The sequence below is a fragment of the Gorilla gorilla genome, chromosome 21 (genome assembly GCF_029281585.2).
Source record: "Gorilla gorilla gorilla isolate KB3781 chromosome 21, NHGRI_mGorGor1-v2.1_pri, whole genome shotgun sequence".
NCBI lineage: Eukaryota > Metazoa > Chordata > Mammalia > Primates > Hominidae > Gorilla > Gorilla gorilla.
Window position 1 is genome coordinate 36,078,433 of NC_073245.2, and position 14,353 is coordinate 36,092,785.

The 14,353-nt window shown below is 51.8% G+C and overlaps 2 pseudogenes; both read left to right on the forward strand.

Moving 5' to 3' along the window:
- Nucleotides 1-2,050: 2,050 nt before the first annotated feature.
- Nucleotides 2,051-2,794, forward strand: LOC129529038 (protein FAM27D1-like; annotated as a pseudogene).
- Nucleotides 2,795-3,382: 588 nt separating this feature from the next.
- Nucleotides 3,383-5,827, forward strand: LOC129529039 (protein FAM27D1-like; annotated as a pseudogene).
- Nucleotides 5,828-14,353: the final 8,526 nt, after the last annotated feature.

Consider the following 14,353-nt stretch of genomic DNA (forward strand, 5'->3'; position numbering starts at 1 on the left):
CTTATTGTACTTGAGAGGAAATGCACTCAAGCCGTGAGCTGTAGCCCCACCTCCCCTACCTCAGGACAGAAAGCCCCAGGCTGCAGCCCTTACATTCCTTGGCCTCCATGGCTCCCTGGATTTTAGGAAATATCTAGTAATGGAGTCCAAGTCCACTTTGACTCAGAGCTGTGGGATGTCAACAAGATGTTTCCCCTCTCTGGTCCTCAATGTCTTTGTCTATTACAAGAGATGATGGTGCCAGCTCAGCGAGCTCCACAGGGCTGGGGCAAATGGGACAGGGAGGGTGACAATGCTTTGTGGACAGAGAGGAGGAATTCTGTGTGGCTACCAGAAAGGCACCATGTTTATTTGACAATTTCAAACATGACAGAACTGCAGAACACAGACATCAAGACTCCCCTGTAATTCCATTTGGAGTCTAAAGCTTAGATTTTGTTTTGTTTAGGCAGTGGCAAACATTATGTATAGATATAGATGTGGGATCATAAAATGTGTTTAAAAGTTATTGATGCAGGACAACTTTGCATATCAATACACAAGCATTTATTTTATTTGTTTTAAAAGCTGTGAAATATCCCACTGTATGAAAAGACTAAAATCTGTCCTTGTGTTGTGGATATTTGGATTGATGAACCATTGGAATGAAACAGAGAGGGCAATCAAAGCATTTGACAGCCTGGCAGATCAAAGTGAGAGGTTTATTACAGAAGACAGTAATGCTAAAAGGGGAGGAGAGCTAAGTGAATCCACCTGCTGCAATCAGAGCCCAGAATCCCACCACCCTAAGACGCAGGGGACAACGCGGCCAAAAGGGCAGAGGCCCCCAGGGCTCCCAGCCGTGCCAGATGCAAACTTGTAATCCCACCCTGTGTGTGGGCTTCCTATGCCCTGGACAGTCTTTCCTGAGGCAGAGGCTGTTTTAAGAGCTTAGAGCACCCATTCTACAGCAGAATTTCTTATGAATGAGGTCCCTGTTCTGTGCTCCTCACCTATCCTGGGCCCTTTTCCCAACTTGACTTTCGGTAGTGGGTGGATAGAGGCCCCAGGTAAACAACAGGCCCCAAGTGGACATCAGGGTTCAAGTGGACACACAGGCTCCAGGTGTATATCAGGCCCCAGGTATATACCATTTTTCTGGTACGTATTAGTAACCAAGGGGACACTGGACTCCAGGTGTACATCAGGCTCACAGGTGAACACCCAGGCCCCATATGGACACCAGCCTACAGGTGAGCATCAGGCTGCAGGAGGATACCCAGGCCTTAGGTAGATACCAGGCCCTATAAGGACATCAGGGCCCAGCAGGGGACTCAGGTTCTAGGAAGATACCCAGGCCTCAAGTAGTATCAGGGCCAAGGCGGATACTAGACTCCAGGTGGACATCAGGCCCTAGTTGGACACTAGGCCCTAGGTGGATACCTGGAACCCTGGTGATCATCAGGACCCAGACTAACTCTAGGCCTTATGTGAACATCTGATCCCAGTTGGATATCAGACCCCAGGAGAACATCAGTCCCCCGGTGGATATCAGAATGGAAGACACACACACTCACTCACAGACAGACACACAAACACACACACACACACACACACACACACAGACACACATATAGAGTCCTTGAGCAGAGGCATTGAAACACACACCCCAAGGCAACCCCTGAGGCTTCGGGGTTCTGCTCTTGATGAGATCGACCCTCGGGTGAGGGAGCACCCCAGGACAACTCAGGCCGACCTGTCCTCGAGATCACGGCGAGAGAGCAGAGGCCGGAACCCAGGCAGGAAACTGCACGGTGCCACCGCCACGGGCATAAGGGGAGGGGATCCAAAAGGGTGGCTTGTCCAGAGAAGCCAGCGATCCAGTGACAGGGATTGTTGCCATCTCGTATTCCCGGCTTCCTCTTGCAGACTGTATCATGCTATGGCTTCATTTCTCAGAGAAGAGCCGTGAAAAGATACAAGCGTCTTCTCTGACGTGGGTCCGCTGCTCTCCTGCGGGACAAAGAGCTCCTGTGGGGCTCTTGTCCTCAGCTGCAGTGTTTTCTTCTTGATGCTAGAAAAGAGGCTGCTCAGGATGGGGATGAGATTTCAGTTGCTCCGGGACCGACGCATCTCCTCACGTGGGCCAGGCCTTCACACACCCAAAGCGGATCCGCGGCAGCAAAAACGATTGACAACCGGCCTCACGACCCAGGCAGAGACGCAGAAAGAGGCTCACCAAAGACAGGCCGCCATGCGAGAAACCGCTTTGTGGAGCACCGGGCACATTCGGCCAAAGACACACATGGACACGGGCACACACACACAAACCCACAGAGAGAGGGAAAGAAACTCACAGAGATTGAGAGACAGAGAGAGAAGAGAGAATGGGAGACACACACACAGACACACACACAAGCAGACACACACACAGAGTCATACAGCAGAGGCTTGAAAACACACACCCCCAGGCAACCCCTGAGGCTGCGGGGTTCTGCTCTCGACCCTCTGGTGAAAGAGCACCCCAGGGTCACGCATTCCGACCTGTCCTCGAGATCTCGGACGGCGGCACGACTTTTGGGGAGACTCACCCCAACCAACACCGTCCCGGCAGGCCTGAGGCTGGGATGCCGTGCTGCTTCCCCCAGACTCCGCCTGGGGTTTCCTCATCCTGGTCGGCCCTTTGCGACTCCTGGCATCCGGAAACCTTCCCGTCGACCCCGTGGAGAGGTCAGGCTGGAGCCTCAGAGCCCCGACACACAAGCACTGGCATGGAGGGCTCCTGCTTTGCCAAGCCTCAGGGACTGGTTTCTAAGACAACTGTGGGAAACACTGTGATGGGAGAAGCTGCTCGCGCCTCACGCATGCGCATTGGCTGGGCCGACTCTCTCTGGCTCCTGGCAGGCAGGCTGCGTCCTCTTTAAATAATGCCACAGCTGCGCGGCGGTTGGATCCGGGCTCCAGTTTGGGGCAGCGTGGGAGAGGCGACCGCGGGTGTCTTGTCCTGTCCCAGGGCCAAACCCCCAGGAGTCCTGTCCTCAGGACTTCCTTGAGCCGACTTCCACCTTGGGAGGGAGGGGTAGCTTCAGGACGCCTGCTGTGTTCTCAGGACTCCCCTTCAGATCCCATTTTGGCCCACTCCAAGTGAGATAGGATGGGCTTGCCACATCTGGTGAGGCAGGCAGGGCCTCGCTGTAGCACAGAATGATCCCATAGGTCTCAAGGCCTAGTGTCAGCTGCAAATTCACTGATCCATCAGCCCTCTGCCTCCCTCCTCCTTTGAAAGAACAGTGGCCTGCCCCGCTTATAAAAGCCCTGGTGCTCCGGAAAGCCGACTACGCTTTACAGGATACCTGCAGACAGGAACCAGGGCAAATCCGATGTGGAGACCATGTGACCACGCATGGCACTGGCGTATCCCACAGCAGATGGTGTGAATGTGTGTCACCAGAGGCATACGGAGCGACGGCGAAAGAAACGGTGGTGTCCAGGCATGTGCCGGTGGAAGGGTGGAACGAGTGAACTTTCCCACAATGCCAAGGAAAATCGAAGAACACCTGGGACCCGGGGGGTGGCGGGGGGCGTGTGCCTGACCCAAGCCACGTTTTCAAATGCCTAGCAGAGGAGCAAAGAGGTGTCTGCAAAATTCGCCCCACCTCTAACCCTCCACCGCCCTGGTAGCCCTGATGGAACTTCGGCTACACCCAGCCCCAGCCCCAGCCCCAGCCCAGTCCCTTTGGTTCCCTGACATTCGTTTCGGACAGAAGGTCAAGGGAGTCAGTCCACCCAGGAGCAGAGAAGAGGATGTCCCTCAAGAATGAGACAGGAAGCGCAGAGGAAATGCGACACCACCTGTCCTGGAAGACAAGGCCAGTCACGGTCGCCTAGCGCTCTTTCTAGGCAATCCACCCACCCATGAGGGGAAACGTAGAGAAGAAGGAAGCTTCCCTGCCTGAGACACGTATGGAAGTCAAGAGCTCCAGGGTCATGAGACCTGCCCAATCCAGCAGAAACACGTTTGGAGAGAGAAACAGTCATGACACGGATCTCCAGGTAGTGTCTCCCTGACGGACTGGGAAGTCATCTTTGCTGAAGACATTTGGCGAGAGCGAGAGGCATCCAGGCCCCTGAGAAACAGGGGAGGCAGAGCGAGAGGGAGGAGAGAGCAGAGGCTGGAGCCCAGGCAGGGTGCAGAACCGTGCCACCTCCACGGGCATAAGGGGAGGGGTTCCAAAAGCGTGGCTTGTCCAGAGAGGCCAGCGTTCCAGTGACAGGGATTGTTGCCATCTCCCATTTCCAGCTTCCTCTTGCAGACCGTAGCGTGGTGTGGCTTCATTTCTCAGAGAAGAGCCGTGAAAAGATACAAGCATCTTCTCTGACGTGGGACCTCTGCTCTCCTGCCGGACAAAGAGTTACTGTGGGGCTCTTGTCCTAGGCTGCAGTGTGTTCATCTTGGTCCTAGGAAACAGGCCGCTCAGGATGGGGATGAGATTTCAATTGCTCCGGGACCGACGCATCTCCTCACGTGGGCCAGGCCTTCACACACTCAAAGCGGATCCGCAGCCGCGAAAACGATTGACAACCGGCCTCATGACCCAGACAGAGACGCAGAAAGAGGCTCACCAAAGACAGGCCACCATGCGAGAAACCGCTTTGTGGCGCACAGGGCACATTCGGCCAAAGACACACACGCGCACGGTCACACACACACAAACCCACAGAGAGAGGGAAAGAAACACACAGAGACTGAGAGGTAGACAGAGAAGAGAGAATGGGAGACACACACAGAGTCATAGAGCAGAAGCATTGAAACACACGCCTCCACGCAACCCCTGAGGCTTCGGGGTTCTGCTCTCAACGAGAACGACCCTCCGGTGAGAGAGCAGCCCAGGGGCACGCAGGCCGACCTGTCCTCGAGATCACGGCGGCACGACTTTTGGCGAGACTCACCCCAACCATCACCGTCCGGGCAGGCCTGAGGCTGGGATGCCGTGCTGCCTCCCCCGGACTCCGCCTGGGGTTTCCTCATTCTGGTCGGCCCTTTGTGACTCCTTGCATCCGGAGACGTTCCCGTCGACCCTGAGGAGAAGTCAGGCCGGAGCCTCAGAACCCCGACACCCAAGCACTGCCAAGGAGGGCTCCTGCTTTGCCAAGCCTCTGGGACTGGTTTCTAAGACAACAGTGGGAACCACTGTGACGGGAGAAGTCGCTCGTGCCTCGCGCATGCGCATTGGTTGGCCTGACTCGCGATCCGCTCCTGGCAGTCAGGCTGCGTCCCCTTTAAATAACGCCACCGCAGCGCGGCGGCAGCGAGGGTCCTGCTGCAGTCGCAGCGGCGGCTGGATCCGGGCTCCAGTTTGGGGAGGTGTGGGAGAGGGGACCGCGGGTGTCTTGTCCTGTCCCAGGGCAAAACCCCCAGGAACTGCCTGTCCTCAGGAACTCCTTGAGCTGACTTCCACCGAGGGAGGGAGGGGGAGCTTCAGGACGCCTGCTGTGTTCTCAGGACACCCCTTCAGATCCCATTTTGGCCCCCACTGAGTGAGATAGGATGGGCTCGCCACATCTGTTGAGGCAGGCAGGGCCTCGCTGCAGCAAAGAATGATCCCATAGGTCTCGAGGCCTAGTGTCAGCAGCAAATTCACTGATCCTTCAACCCTCTGCCTCCCTCCTGCTTTGAAAGAGCAGTGGCCTACGCGGCTTCTAAAATCCCTGGGGCTACGGAAAGCTTTACAGTACTCGTGCAAACCGGAACAGGGGCGAATGCAAGGTGGAGACCATGTGAACATGCGTGGCACTGGCGTATCCCACAGCAGATGGTGTGAATTTGTGTCACCGGAGGCATACGGGCGACGGCAAAAGAAACGGTGGTGTCCAGACATGTGCCGGTGCAAGGGGGTAACGAGTGACCTATCCATCAATGCCAAGGAAAATCGAAGAATACCTGGGACCCGGCGGGTGGGGGCGCCTGTGCCTGACCCAAGCCACGTTTTCAAATACCTACCAGAGGAGCAAAGAGGGTTCTGCAAAATTCTCCCTACCGCCAACCCTCCAAATCCCTGGTAGCCCTGACGCAACTTCCCCTGCACGCAGCCCCAGCCCTAGCCACAGCCCCAGCCACAGCCCAGTCCCTTTGGGTCCCTGACATTCCTTTGGGACAGAACATCAAAGGAGCCTTTCCACCCAGGAGCAGAGGAGAGGATGTCCCTCAAGAAGGAGACAGGCTGCCATGCGAGAAACCGCTTTGTGGCGCACAGGGCACATTCGGCCAAAGACACACACGCACACGGGCACTGACACACAAACCGACAGAGAGGAAAGAAACACACAGAGACTGAGAGACAGAGAGAGAAGAGAGAATGGGAGACACACACACACACTCACAGACAGACACACAAACACACACACAGACACACACACAGAGTCCTTGAGCAGAGGCATTGAAACACACACCCCAAGGCAACCCCAGAGGCTTCGGGATTCTGCTCTTGACGAGATCGACCCTCGGGTGATGGAGCACCGCAGGGGTACTCAGGCCGACCTGTCCTTGAGATCACGGCGGCACGACTTTTGGCGAGACTCACCCCAACCAACACCGTCCGGGCAGCCCTGAGGCTGGGATGCCTTGCTGCCTTCCCCGGACTCCGCCTGGGATTTCTTCATTCTGGTTGGCCGTTTGCGACTCCTGGCATCTGGAGACGTTCCCGTCGACCCCGTGGAGAGGTCAGGCCGGAGCCTCGGAGCCCCGACACACAAGCACTGCCACTGAGGGCTCCTGCTTTGCCAAGCCTCGGGGACTGGTTTCTAAGACAACGGTGAGAAGCACTGTGACGGGAGAAGTCGCTCGCGCCTCGCGCATGCGCATTGGCTGGCCTGACTCGCGCTCCGCTCCTGGCAGTCAGGCTGTGTCCCATTTAAATAACGCCACCGCAGCGCGGCGGCAGCGAGGCTCCTGCTGCAGCCACGGCGGCGGCTGGATCCGGGCTCCAGTTTGGGGCGGCGTGGGAGAGGGGACCGAGGGGGTCTTGTCCTGACCCAGGGCCAAACACCCAGGAGTACTGTCCTCCGGACCTCCTTGAGCTGTCTTCCACCAAGGGAGGGAGGGGGAGCTTCAGGACGCCTGCTGTGTTCTCAGGACTCCCCTTCAGATCCGATTTTGGCCCCCACCGAGCGAGATAGGGTGGGCTCGCCACATCTGGTGAGGGAGGCAGGGCCTCGCTGCAGCAAAGAATGATCCCATAAGTCTGGAGGCCTAGTGTCAGGTGCAAATTCACTGATCCATCAGCCCTCTGCCTCCCTCCTCCTTTGAAAGAACACTGGCCTGCCCGGATTCTAAAAGCCCTCGGGCTCTGGAAGCCAATCCCAATTTACAGGACACGTGCAAACAGGAACAGGGGCGAATCCCAGGTGGAGATCTTGCGTTGACGTGTGGCGCTGGCCAATCCCACAGCAGATGGCGTGAATGTGTGTAACCAGAGGAATGTTGGGGGACGGCAAAACAAACGATGCTGTCTAGGCATGTGCCCGGTGGAAGGGAGGGACAAGTGACATTTCCATCACAGCAATGAAAAATTAAAGAACACTTCGGAAACAGGAGGCGGCTTGTGACTGAGCGGATACAAAATTTGAAATTCCTGCCAGAGAAACAAAGATGTTTCTGCAAAATTCACCCCAATGCCAAACTCCATCGCCCAGGTAGCCCTCACGCAACCTCCCCTGCACCAAGCCCCAGCCCCAGCAGCAGCAACAACCCCAGCCCCAGCCCCAGACCTAGCCCATTCCCCTTGGTTCCCTGACTTTCGTTACGGCCAAAAGATCCAGGGAGACAGTCCACCCAGAAGCGGAGGAGAGGTGTCCCTCAACAATGAGACAGGAATTGCAGAGGAAATGGGACACTACCTGTTCTAGAAGACAAGGCCAGTCACAGTCGCCTAGCGCTCCTTCTAGGCAATCCACGCACCCATGAATGGAAACATGGAGAACAAGCAAGCTTTCCTGTTTGAGACACTTTTGGGAGCAAAGAGATCCATGGTTTCTAAGACAACCGTGGGAACCACTGTGATGGGAGAAGAAGCTCGCGCCTCACGCTTGCGCATTGGCTGGGCCTACTCGCGCTCTGCTCCTGGTAGTCAGGCTGTGTCCCCTTTAAATAATGCCACCGCTGCGCGGCGACGGCGGGGCTCCTGCTGCAGCTGCAGCGGCGGCTGGATCCGTGGTCCAGTTTGGGGCGGCATGGGAGAGGGGGCCTTAACTATACTGTCCGAAGGCCAAACCGGCAGGATTCCAGTCTTCAGGAAGTCCTTTACCCGACTTCCACTGAGGGAGGGGGAGCTTCAGGGCGACTGCTGCGTTATCAGGCTCCTCTTCAGATCCGAGTTTGGACCCCTCCGGGTGAGAAAGGATGGGCTCAGCACATCTGGTGATGCAGGTAGGGCCTCGCTGCAGCACAGAATGATCCCATGGCCCTCAAGGAGTGATGTCAGCTGAAAGTTCACTGATCCGTGAGCCCTCTGCCTCCCTCCTCCATTGAAAGAGCAGTGGCGTGCCCAGCTTCTAAAAGCCCTGGGGCTCCTGCAAGCGGACACCGCTTTCCAGGACAGGTGCAAACAGGGTCGGTGCGAATCCGAGGTGGAGACAATGCGATCACGCGTGGTACTGGCGTATCCCTCAGTAGGTGGTGTGAATGTGTGTCACCGGAGGGATATGTGGCGATGGCGAAACCAACAATGGTTCCAGGCATGTGCCCGGTGGAAAGGCGGAACAAGTGGCCTTTCCCTTAGTGCCAAGGAAAATCAAAGAACACCTGGGAACAAGGAGGAGTCCTGTGCCTCAGTGCAAGCCACATTTTGAAATGCCTACCAGAGGAGCAAAGAGATTTCTACAACATTCACTCCACCCCGAAGACTCCACCTCCCAGGTAGCCCTGACACAACATCCCCTGCACCCAGCCCCAACCCCATCCAGACCCAGTGGAGTTCCCTTGGTTTCCCGACATTCGTTACAGCCAAAAGATTCAGGAAGTCAGTCTACCTATGTGCAGAGGAGAGGATGTCCCTCATTTGTGAGACAGGACGTGCAGAGGTAAGCGGACACAATCTGTCCTGGAAGACAAGGCCAGTCATGATCGCCTAGCGCTCATTCTAGGCAATCCACCCACCCATGAGGTGAAACAAGGAGACCAAGGAAGCTTCCCTGTCTGAGACAAGTATGGAAGCCAAGTGTTCCAGGCTCATCAGACCTGCCCAATCCAGCAGAAACAGGTTTGGAGAGAGAAAGAGTCATGACAAGAATCTCCAGGAAGTTTCTCCCTGATGGACTCGGAAGTGATCTTCGTAGAAGTTATTCAGCCAGACCAAGAGGCAACTGGGCCCCTCAGAAACAGGGGAGACAGGGCAAGAGGGAGGACAGAGCAGAGGCCAGAGCTCAGGCAGGTTACAGAACCTTGCCACCGCCAAGGGCATAAGGGGAGGGGTGCGAAACGCGTGACTTATCCAGAGAGGCCAGCCTTCCAGGGACAGTGATTGTCACCATCTCCAATTCCTGGCTTCCTCTTCAGAATTCTATCGTGGTGTGGCTTCATTGCTCAGAGAAGAGCCGTGCAAGGGTACAACCATCTTCTTGGAGGTGGGTCTGCTCCTCTCCTGCTGGACAATGAGCTACTGTGGCATTTTGTCCTGGGCTGGAGTGTGGTCCCCTTGATCCTAGAAAAGAGGCCGCTCAGGATGCAGATGAGACTTCGATTGCTCTGGGACCGACGCATCTCCTCACGTGATCGAGGCCTTCACAAACCCAAAGTGGAACCGCAGTGAAAACGATGGACAACTGGCCACAGGACCCAGGCACAGACGCAGAAAGAGGCTCACCAAAGACTGGCCGACATTCAAAAAATCGCATTTTGGCAAACAGAGCACAGTCATCCAAAGACACACACGCACATGGGCATACACACAGAAACACACACACACACACAGAGACCGACAGAAAGAGGGAAAGAAACACACAGAGGGTGAGAGACAGAGAGAGAAGAGAGAATGGGAGACACACACACACACACACACACACAGTCCTACAGCGGTGGCACAGAAACACACACTCCCAGGCTAACCCTGAGGCTAATAGTGGAAAATATGTATCTAAGAATACACTTGGAACAGAAATATGAAAAACCGAAAGTAAGAGATATTATGAAGGATCAAATACAAAATGACCCAGTGCTAAAGAGGCAACAAAGAAAATTGTAGAAGTAAATGACAACAGGCATTGTGCCTTAATGAGTTTGTGCCACTATATAAGAAAATACACTAGGCTGGGTAATTTCTGAAGAACAGAAATGTATTTCTCACAGTTCCATAGGGTAGAAGTCCAAGATCAAGGTGCCAGCAGGATTGGTGTCTGGTGAGGGCCTGGTCTCTGCATCCAAGGTGGTATCCTGTGCACTGTGTCTTCAGGAAGAGATGCAGTGTCCTCACATGGCAGAAGACAGAAGGGCAAAACAGGGGAAGCCCACTCCCTCCAGTCCTTGTTTAAGGACCTAAACTCTTTCGTGAAGACTCTCCCTTCATGACTGAATCACTACCTAAAAGCCCTTCTTCCTAATCCTATGACATTGGTGATTAATTTTAGGGGGGCACATTCAGAACATAGCACCCCATATTCAATTTCTTAAAAATTATTTTGTTGTTTTGCTTTTCTGTTTTTCAAATGGCTTAAAGTGCACAAAATTGGATTAATCATAATCCTTGGCTCATAGCATACCTTGGCTCCTATGTCTGTGCATGGGCGTCTGTGTAAATGTATTTGAACAATATGGTAATCACTTGTGAACTTACAACACAACCAAAGAACTAGGGTTCTGACCCTAATATCTGCTCTTCCTCTGTCCTTTTTCCTGATTTTCACCCTTCAGCCCGAGGGTAACTACTACCCTGAATTTATGTTTAGGATTCTCTTCCTTTAAAAAAAAATTGTTTTATGCCATACATATGATTACCCTAAATGACATATTATTTAGTTTTTAAGGATATAATTTATTTACCCATTCTCCTATTAATTTACCCATTCTCCTATTAATGAACATTTGGCTTATTTCCAGATTTTTGCTATTATGAATGGCATTACATGAGCATTTTTTTTTTTTTTTTACTACCTCTAGTACATATGGGCAAGAGTTTCTCCAGGGCCTATGGTAGAGGTATTACTTTTCCATAACATATGAGAATGCTCAAACTTATAAGATAATCCAAATTGCTTTCCAAAGCGGTTGTTCTAATTTAAACTCTCACCTTCTGTGTTAGTTCGAGATGATCTGGTTGATCCAGTCTCTCCATATTTGGTGATATGGTTTGGCTGTGTCCACACCCAAATCCCAGCTTGAATTCTATCTCCCAGAATTCCCACATGTTATGGGAGGGACCCAGGGTGAGGTAACTGAATCACAGAGGCCAGTCTTCCCTGTGCTAATCTCATTATAGTGAATAAGTCTCATGAGATCTGATGGGTTTATCAGGAGTTTCTGCTTTGTCTTCCTCCTCATTTTCTCTTGCTGCTGCCATGTGAGAAGTGCCTTTTACCTCCTGCCATGACTCTGAGGCATCCCCCACCATGTGGAACTGTAAATCCAATTATAGTTTTTTTCTTTACATCTCTTTTTCTTCTCAGACTTGGGTATGTCTTTTTCAGCAGTGTGAAAACAGACTAATACAGTAAAGTGATACCCGTGGTGTGGGGTGCTCCTGAAAAGATACCCAAAAATGTGCAAGTGACTTTGAAACTTGGTAACAGGCAGAGGGTGGAACAGTTTGGAGGGCTCAGAAGAACACTGGAAAATGTGGGAAAATTTGGAACCTCCTAGAGGCTTGCTGAATGACTTTGACAAAAATGCTGATAGTGTTTTGAACAATAAGGTCCAGGCCAAGGTGGTCTCAGATGGAGATGAGGAACTTGTTGTGAACTGGAGCAAAGGTAACTCTCGTTATGTTTTAGCAAAGAGAATGCCAGCATTTTGCCCCTGTCCTAGAGATTTGTGGAAATTTGAACTTGAGAGTGATAATTTAGGGTATCTGCTGGAAGAAATTTCGAAGCAGTAAAGCATTCAAGAGGTGACTTGGGTGATGTTAAAGGCCTTCGGTTTTATAAAGGAAGCAGAGCATACCGTTTTGGAAAATTTGCAGCCTGACAATGTGATAGAGAAGAAAATCCCATTTTCTGAGGATAAATTCAAGGTGTTTGCAGAAATTTGCATAAGTAACAAGAAGCTGAATGTAAATCTCAAAAACAATGGGGAAAATGTCTACAGGACATGTCATAAGTCATCACAGCAGTCCCTCCCATCACAAACCCGGGGCCTAGGAGGATGAAATGGATTTCTGGGCTGGGCCAGGTTCACTGTGCTGTGTGTAGCCTAGGGCCTTCTTTCTCTGCATTTCAGCCCCTCCAGCCATGGCTGAAAGGGGACAACATAGAGCTCAGGCCATGGCCTTGAGAGTGCAAGCCTTGGCAGCTTCCACATTGTGTTCAGCCTGCACATGCATAGAAGTCAAGAATTGAGGTTTGGAAACCTCCACCTAGATTTCAGAGGATGATTGAAAACACCTGGATATCCAAGCAGAAGTTTGCTGCAGGGGTGGTGCTCTGATGGAGAACCTCTGCTAGGGCTGTGCAGTAGGGAAATGTGGGGTCGGAGCCCCTACACAGAGTCCCTACTGGGGCACTTCCTAATGGAGCTGTGAGGAGAGGGCAACTCTCCTCCAGACCCCAGAATGGTAGATTCACTGACAGCTTGCACCATGAGCCTGGAAAAGCTGTGGGCACTCAACATCAGCCCATGTAAACAGCCACGAGGTGGGCTATACCCTGCAAAGCCACAGGGGCAGAACTACCCATGGCTGTGGGAGCCCACCTCTTGCATCAGCATGACCTTGATGTGAAACATGGAGTCAAAGGAGATCATTTTGGAGCTTTAAAATTTGACTATCTTGCTGGATTTTGGACTTGCATGGGTCCTGTAATCCCTTTGTTTTGGCCAATTGCTCCCATTTGGAACAGCTGTGTTTACTCAATTACCTGTACCCCGATTGTATCTAGGAAGTAACTAGCTTGACTTGGATTTTACAGGGTCATAGGCAGAAGAGACTTGCCTTGTCTCAGATGAGACTTTGGATAGCGGATATTTGGGTTAACGCTGAAATGAGTTAAGACTTTGGGGGACTGTTGGGAAGGCATGATCGGATTTGAAGTGTGAGGACATGAGATTTGGAGGGGCCAGGAGCAGAATAATGTGGTTTGTCTATGTCCCTACCCACATCTCAACTTGAATTGTATTTCTCAGGATTCCCATGTGTTCGGGGAGGGAACCAGGGGAAGGTAGTTGAATCTTTGGGGCCGGTCTTTCCCATGCTATTCTTGTGATAGTAAATAAATCTCACAAGATCTGATGGGTTAGTGGTTTCGTCTTTTGTTTCTTTTGCCTCCTTCTCATATTCTCTTGCCACTGCCATGTAAGAAGTGCTGTTCATCCACCGCCATAACTCTGAGGCCTCCTCAGCCATGTGGAATCTTAATCCAATTAAGCCTCTTTTTCTTCCCTGTCTCGGGTATGTCTTTATCAGCAGTGTGAATATAGACTAATACACTTCGTATTGTCAGACTTCTTAATATTTGTGGAGAGAATAGATGTGTAGTATCTTGTGCATTTCCCTGATTAGTAATGAGGTTGAGAAAATTTTTTATGTTTTGCAGGCTTTCTCTTTTGTGAAATCCCTATTAATGTCTTTTCCCAATTTTCTGTTGGGTTGCTATTTTTAAAATTAATTCATAGGAGCTCCTTATACTTATTTGATATGATATTAATCTTTCGTAGGTTTTAGGTACTGCAAATATCTTCTCTAATTTATAGTTTATCTTTTGACTTTTTACTTTTATTTTTTAATTTCTTTTTTTTTTTGTTTTTGAGACAGAGTCTGGCTCTGTCATTCAGGCTGGAGTGCTGTGGCTCACTGCAACCTCCACCTCCCGGGTTCAGACCATACTCGTGCCTCAGCTTCCCAAGCAGCTGGGATTACAGGTGTCTGCCACTAATGCCTGGCTAATTTCTTGTATTTAATAGAGATGGGGTTTCACCATGTTGGCCAGCCTGGTCTCAAACTCCTGACCTCAGGTGATGTACTATTGGGATTACAGGCTTGAGACACTGTGCCTAGGCTATCTTTCCACTTCTTGATGTAAAATGTTCTTAATTTTGTGATAGTCAAAATGTCTAATCTTTTTTAATGGTTAAACGGCTTTTTGTGGCTCATTCACTTACATTTTCTACTAAAAGTTTTAAAGTTTTGTTTCTGACATGTAAGTCTTTGTCCATCTGGAATTTAATGTTTGTATA